We start from the raw sequence: 8,016 nt of genomic DNA, 5'->3' as shown, positions 1-8,016 counted from the left end.
CCAAACTTTATTTTCCAAACGAGTAAAAGTGGCGTCAGCCGTGCTCTGTTCTCTGATAAAGCACGCTAAAATAAGCCAATCACAATCCTTGTTAGAATTGTTCAAATAATTTGATTGGCTAACGAAGCGAAGTCCTTGCAAGCGAAGCATCAGTAGCGGTGGAGGCACTTTTCCAGTCGGGGTTACACAAAGCGTTCTCGACAATAATTATTGTATTGGCGATTGACAGTGCCCAGCTCGACTTGGTCACCTCGTGTGAAGAACCTACGTAAGCCTGGAATGCATTATTTTCGCTCTGAGATGAAAGAAGGCACATCGGTTGATCGACATTTAAAGTTGCGGCAATTGGTGCCCCTATTTCTAATGAGGATCAAGTTGTGACTTTGTTAGGAAGTTTACCAAGACGTTTTGTAACCCTTGTCACCGCAATTGAAGCTAGAATGGATGGTGTTAGCCTGGATTATGTTCATCAAGTACTCAAACACGAAGAAAGGAAGCATTCTGAGCTATCGTGTCAGTTGAGCGGAGCTAAGTCAGCACTGGCGTGGGCCTTTAAGAGAAATACGCCACGCGATCGACCAACATGTTATGGATGCAGTAACGTGGGTCATATTCACTGTTAATGTCCAAACGATTCACCACGCGATTCGCGCACATGTTTTGGATGTGGTGATGTCGGTCATACTCAGCATTATTTTCCCAGGAAGCATAAATGGCACAAAGCAAAGATAGCCTAGGGTGAGGAGAGCAGACAGGGAAATTCTGACGTCGATGGTGAAGGTGTTTATGCTGCAGCGTTCATGGCGTCTGTTGGAAACATTAAGTCTGCGGATAGAGAATGCTATCCATAGCTGATCGACTCGGGTGTATCAAGTCATATGACGAAAGAGAAGCACGCTTTGACGTTGCCCTAGGAGACGGCCGTGTTGTGAAAGCTTTGGGATCTGGACGCGTTCAAAAGAATATGCTGTGTCCAGGAACTGAGGCTCAGAAAGCTGTCTTGTATAATGTGCTGTGCGTGCCTAAACTCACCTGTAACCTGTTTTCTGTACGAGCTACAGTTGCTAAGGGTAACGCTGTCGAATTTGGCCCTAATAATTGCTGTATCTGGGATGAAAATGAAAAGCTTCGTGGAAAGGGGTTACTGGCTGATAAACTCTGTCAAGCTAGATTGTCAAGTTGTCTCTACTGGGTATGCCTCATTTGCGTCATCTCATAGCGACTTGCGGCATCAACGTCTCGGACATGGGCACGAGTCACGCCTCAAGAAATGTGTATAGAATGGATTTTTTGCAAGGGATTGATATCGAGAAAATGACTGAACTGTCATTTTGCGCGGGATGTTTGGCAGGAAAGATGTGTCGAAAACCATTTCCCACACCGGGAGAGATTCTGTCGACGCGTTAACTACAGCTGGTGCATAGTGACGTGTGCGGTCCAATAAAAACATAGTCGATTGGAGGAGAAAAAGTATTTTGTCACGTTTATTGATGATTGCACTCGGTGCTGCGCTGTATACTTCATGAAACACAAATCAGACGTGCTCAATAAATTTAGAGAATTTGAAGTCACAATTACCAACGATGCTGGCAGAGCGACAGGAACTTTGCGGACGGACAATGGTGGCGAGTATTTGTCATCTGCATTTCAAAAGTATCTGAAGGACAAAGGAATTACACATGAGTTGACAGTGACACACTGACCCCAACAGAATGGTGTACCAGAACGAATGAATCGAACTTTGGTTGAGTCAGCACGCTCGATGATCGTGCATGCACGATTGTCGGGCATTTTTTGGGCCGAAGCTATCTCTGCAGCTGCCTGTGTGAGAAATCGCCTTCCCACAACGGCCCTAAAACTAGGGGGTATGGTAGGAAACCGGATGTGAGCCACTTTCGAGTATTTGGGTGTATGGTCTACGCCCACGTGCCAGACTGCGAATGGCGAAAGCTAGTCACGAAGTCAAAGAAGATGCGTTTCGTGGGCTACAGCTTGACGTCTGAGGGATATTGTCTTTTTGATGAGACGAACCGAAAACTCTATATCCGGAGAGATGTTGAGTTTAACGAGAGCGATTTCGGCCAGAAGTCATCCATGACTACAGAACCAGACCAAAATAGCATGGACCGGAGGTGAAGCAGAATGCTGACACCACTGCAAAAGACGACGAAAAAGTAGCAGAAATTAGGAGATCAGAGAAGGAAGAAGAACCACAAGAACAGCAAGAACTCTTAAGATCTGAGAGATCACGTAAAACACGTGTCAGATATGGTTACGACGAATAGGCAGACACCGCGACCTACCGCGTGCGCCATGTTGCCTATCATCTAACTGAGGTAGATGAGCCCTCAACCATACAAGAAGCAAAGTCGAGTGATCATGCAGCAGAGTGGAAAGTGGCTACGGATGCCGAGTACAATTCTCTGATTGAGAACAAGACATAGAAGTTGGTTGAATTACCCCCGGGTCGGAAAGTTATAGGATGCAAATATATGGGTGTTTGAGCTGAAGCATGATGTGGATGGCAGAGTGGAACGTTTTAAAGCTCGCCTAGTAGCCAAGGGCTACGCCCAGAAATATGGGATTGATTATGATGAAATTTTTTCGCCTGTAGTTCGTTTCTCCTCAATCCGCTTTTTGCTAGCGTTTACCGTCCAGCATGGTTTCCCGATACATGAGATAGACGTTGAGACAGCTTTTCTCAATGGCAAACTTGATGAGGAAATTTACATGCAGCAACCGGAAGGATACGTTAAACCCGGAGAAGAGCATCTGGTATGCAAGCTAGAGAAGTCGCTGTATGGATTAAAGCAGTTGTCCCGATGTTGCAATAAAGCTTTCAGGGAGAGAGTTGAAAAGGTTGGTTTCACTCAAGCCTCAGCAGATCCCTGAGTGTTCATCAGAAAGAAGGATACACTGACAATCATCGCAATTAATATTCACGTTGATAATCCGATGATACTAGCGAAAAACATTTTGGAGATGCAAAGACTGAAGGACAGCTTAAAGTTGTAGTTTACGATGAAGGATATGGAGGAGCTGCATTACTATGAGGGGGTTTGCATCGTTCAAGACAAGGAAAGGAAGCAAGTCTACCTTCATCAAGGGCAGTACATCAAAAAGATGCTCAAGACGTTTGGGCAAATAGAAGCGAAATTGGTGTCCAGACCTGCTGATTTGAACATCAAGGTTTAAAAGGAAGATGGTGTTACCAGACCAGTCGATACGATCTCGTACCAGTCAATCGTTGGGAGCCTACGTTATGCTGTAATCACAGCTCGCCCGATATCGCCCGAGCAGTGGGAGTTGTGTCGAAGTTCTGTGCAAATCCTACACAAAGTCACTTAACTGCGGCAAAACGGATTTCCAGATATCTGAAAGGAGCTGTATATCTTAGTCTGAGTTACAAGAAGTGTGCTGATGGAAACCTGATTGGTTACTCAGATGCTGATTGGGCGGGCGATGTAGATGACCGCCACTCCACTTCAGGAAACGTGTTTTTGTTGGGAGCAGTGAGCTGGCTGAGTAAGAAACAGGCTACCGTTGCGCTGTCGACAACAGAAGCCGATTATGTAGCCCTTAGTACGGCCATCCAGGAAGCAATCTGGCTCCCAGGGTTAATCACAGATGTAGGAGAACCTCTGAAGGAACCATCGTAACTAATGAAGACAACCCGGGAGCTATTGCAATGTCAAAACGCAAAACGGAGCGATCATTTTGAAATATGTGGCCACTGGTGAGATGATTGCGGACATTCTGACGAAGCCTTTACCTAAGCATCTCTTCGAGAAGCTTGTCACTGAACTAGGAATGAAAACTGTCAAATAAGCAACGTCAAAAGTGGGAGTGTTGTTATTGTGAAAAATGAACATTTGACGGTTGCTAATTTGAACTTTAATGTATGCACACTACTTTTCAGGACTATTTAATTGGCTTCCCATTGGTGATAGTCATTTTTATTATGTTATTAAAACTATTGTTGTTTCGTTTGCATTTAAGTTTAAATAGGTTATTCCGTTATACTTTTACTTTTGTGTGTGTAACACTCAGTGATTGATTAAAAGGGCTGTTTAACGTTGTGAAAATCAATATAACCTATTATCGATTTTTTTACTGAGTGACACCAAAAATTACTTTCTCGTCAAGATATTAGGTACGCACATTTATTTAAACAGCTGAAATCGAAGACTGTTCCTCGACATTAATATTCTTCGCTTTTCGCACTGCCGTTGAAGGCTTCGTCACGCTCATTGTTATATGTGCTCTCAGATATCTATGAGTCAAGTTGAACAGCAATTCTTGATCTTCAAATCAAACCAAAAACAGCAGTATACTAAAACAAAGACAATATCATGTTAAACGCAACCGCCGCCATTGTATTCATCGTCATCTTCGCACTCGAGGCAGCCGTCATCATCATTGGCAACGTATTCACCATTTTTGTTTTCAAGACTCAATCCAGACTCCACTTGAAACGAACTTGCCTTCTTCTAATCAACCTGGCCGTCGCCGATCTCCTTGTAGGAGTAGGACAAGTTGCAGTCCTCATCATGCACAAAATCCCGGGAACTGAAAACGGATCCCTGAGTGCTTCCTGGGCGTTTCAAGCCTTTGGGTCGTGTGTTTCAGTGATGTTTCTCGCTCTTATTTCGCTGGAACGCGTTTACGCCGTGTTCCGACCATTGCGTCATCGCGTAACAAGCGCTCGAACTTACATTTTCAGCATCGTTATCGTCTGGGTAGCTGGATTGTGCATTGGTGGACTGTCTTTTTTGACTGTATATCACTCCAAAGTGGATACCGTTTATGCCGTTACCACTGGTGACGTGTTACTCTTCTTCTGTTTGGTTGTTATCTGTGCGAGTTACCTATCGATCCGTTCGCGACTGTACGCTACAAAACCTGAATTACAAGCCTCTCACAGACTATCAACGCGGGACCAGAATTTGCATCTTTCAAAGACATTTTATATAGTAGTCGCTGTGTCGCTTATCTTTTGGCTGCCTGGTTTCGTAGTATACGCCATTAGAGAATTCTGCTCCCAATGTTTTCCTCCGACGTTGCTTTTTTTTATTAGTGCTCTACACTTAACAAAATTCTATGGTGAATCCATTCGTATACAGCTTTAGGATGAAAATATTCAAAGATGCCTTGAAAAAGTGCTTCAAAAAGCGCGGGAAAAAATCTGTTTCCTTCCGAGTGGAAAACGAACCCCAAGAGTTAAATACACACTTATAACCTGAAAAATGTGGTTAATATAACCTTTGTATAGAACTTTGTTGTACATTTTGCCATTTTGTTTTTTTTTTTTGCAATGAACTATATTTAAACGCAATTTTGGGCGAAAGATTGATATTCGTTTGTAAAATTTACTCTGCATTCCTGTGAACATGGAATGAAAAGCTGAAATGTTCGATCAAATTTGATGTGGGTGTATTTAATTGGTGTATTGATTCAGTATATTAAGCTTATATTAGAAGAAAATCAATTTTAATAACTAAAAGTAAGTTCAGAAACTTCAAGGTACTCTCGACTGGTAAACTTTTAAACTCCACTGATTGAATACTTTGCTACGATAAGGAAAGGGATCTTCACTTCTCTGTGTTTCATTTCGGCAAGCGGGAGGTTCATAAACTCTCGCTCAAACCCGTTTTAACCCTTTGCCGCTCCACCTATGTGCCCTCGAGCTCCGATAATGTTTCCTAAACGTGACCTCATTAGAATGAGCTTTTTATGGAAATGAAAAGAGCGGATGTTCAGTGGGCGCATAATATTGTTTTTTTGTACCTGCTTGGAAATTAGTGAGCACGTCAATCCATGATTGGCGCAATATTGTTTTTGTACCTGTTTGGAAATTAGATTAGCGAGCATGTCAATCCATGATGGCATGAATTTCCCAGAAGCAAACCAAATAATAATTCTGATGGCGACGACAGAAATTGTGATCCGAGCGAAGATAATACCTGTGACCTCCGTGTAGTAAGAGCGGAGAGTCTGTGCCGATGACAACATTTATATTCTCTTGCATTGTTAAGTCTTACGTATTTATGGTAGTGCTTTACATAAGCCTCATTGGCTTCTCTGGGCTTCTTTGCCTCTAATATACATTGATGAATTGTTTTTTAGAAAACAGTCCTCAGAAAATACGCGCGCTGATTGGTTAAAAATCGTGTTTCCATAACTCGATAGAAACACATTACTAGCACGAGCTGTTGACGTAATAATGGCGCGAGCAAAGAGAATTTACATTTTGATAATCAAAGTTAACAATTTGTTTTCCTTTTCTTCGTCGAGGTTTTTTCTGAAAGAAATGGAAAACATGTTCTCCGTGTTTCTATCGAGTTATAGCAACACTCGTGAGAGTTTGGGAGAACTCGAAAAAGCAGTGGAAAAGAGTTCCCACAGCATTTCTCGTTCTCCCAAACTTCCACTCGTGTTTCTATAACTTATTTTGGTTTGGAAATGGGTTTCTCTTTTCAACATCTTGTCTTATTAACAAATGGAACTACGTGATCATAATAGTCTGAATTGAAATCGAAAACGTTTCCTTGATGTTAATTTTTTTCGCTTTTGAAGACTCCATCACGTTCATTGTTAAATTTGCTCTCCATCGACACTTTTGATTTCTGAACGTTTAATCTTAGACACATTTAATGTAAAACGAAAGAAAACTGTACATGAAAACAGACATACATACATCCATATGTGCTTTATTCGTTATGCAGGTCCCATGATATCATGTTAACCGCAACTCAGCTGCCAAAATGAACAACAGAGGTTAATGTTCAAGATCCCTGTCTTTGGCGTGGCAAGGTATACAATCAGCAGAATTTAAAGGTGTATTAGAGTTCCTCGAAGTTTCTAAACTAACCTTTATTTCTGTTAAAATTGATTTTGTTGTAAAATAAGCTTAATCTGCTGAATCAGTACACCAACTAATTACATCCGGATCAGTTCTGATCGACGTTTCAGCTTTTTAATCCATGTAAACAGAAGAAGACTTTAATATATTATTCGGGTGTCAAAAATTCAATAAAGGCGATGAAGAGTAAATTTCACGAACGAATGTCACATTTTGCCAAAATTGACATTTAAAGGTAGTTTAGGGAAGAAAATAAAATAAAAGAAATGTTCAATGGCAAAATGTTCAACAAAGTTTAATATGTACTGTGGTTAGCCAGGTTTTTCAATTTGTAAGTGTAGTAAAATTTTAGGGTTCGTTTCGCACTCGGAGGGAAACAGGTCTTAGTTCAGATTTTTCCCCGCGCTTTTTCAAGCACTTTTTCAAGGCACCTTTAACTATTTTCATCCTAAAGCTGCACATGAATGAATTCACAATAGAATTTGCTAAGTGTAGAGCATTAACAAACCAAAGCAACGTCGGAGAAAATCAGAGGCAACAGAATGCATTCATGGCTTACACTACGAAACCAGGCAACCAAAAGATAAGGGACACAGCGACCACTTATGTAAAATGTCTTTGAAAGACGCAAATTCTGTTCCCGCTTTGATCCTCTGTGGGAGACTTGTAATTCAGGCTTTGTAGCGTACAGAACGGATCGAAAGGTAACTTGCACAGATGATAACCAGACAGAAGAAGAGTAACACATCAGTAAGATATATACCGTTAACACAACAACGTGCATAATCCAGCTACCCACACGATAACTATACTAAAAATATAAGTTCGAGTGCTTGTTACGCCATGACGCAGAGACCAAAACACGGCGTAGAAGTGCTGCAGCAAAATGAGAGCGAGAAACATCACTGAAAGAGATGAGCCAAGGGCTTGAACGGCCCACCGAAGACTTATAAGTATCTGATTCCAGTTCTCGGAATTCTGTGGACCAAGTAGATCGGCGACGGCCAGGTTGATTAAAAGAAGACAAGTTCTTTTCAAGTGGAGTCCAGATTGAGTCTTGAAACCAAAATTGTAAACACGGTCCCAGCGATGATGACGGACGCCTCGATTGCCAAGATGACGATGAATACAATGACAGCGGTTGCGTTTAACAT

The 8,016-nt window shown here is 41.9% G+C and overlaps 2 pseudogenes; one reads left to right on the top strand and one right to left on the bottom strand.

Annotated features, from left to right (window-relative positions):
• The first annotated feature begins 4,008 nt into the window (after positions 1 to 4,008).
• On the top strand, positions 4,009 to 6,011 carry LOC149115113 (octopamine receptor beta-1R-like; annotated as a pseudogene).
• Positions 6,012 to 6,727: 716 nt separating this feature from the next.
• On the bottom strand, positions 6,728 to 8,016 carry LOC149115112 (uncharacterized; annotated as a pseudogene).

The sequence above is a fragment of the Orbicella faveolata genome, unplaced genomic scaffold (assembly GCF_042242905.1).
Source record: "Orbicella faveolata isolate gen_17 unplaced genomic scaffold, um_ofav_v1 contig_13, whole genome shotgun sequence".
NCBI lineage: Eukaryota > Metazoa > Cnidaria > Anthozoa > Scleractinia > Merulinidae > Orbicella > Orbicella faveolata.
Note: the sequence above shows the minus strand (reverse complement) of the source record. Positions and strands in the feature narration are given on the sequence as shown.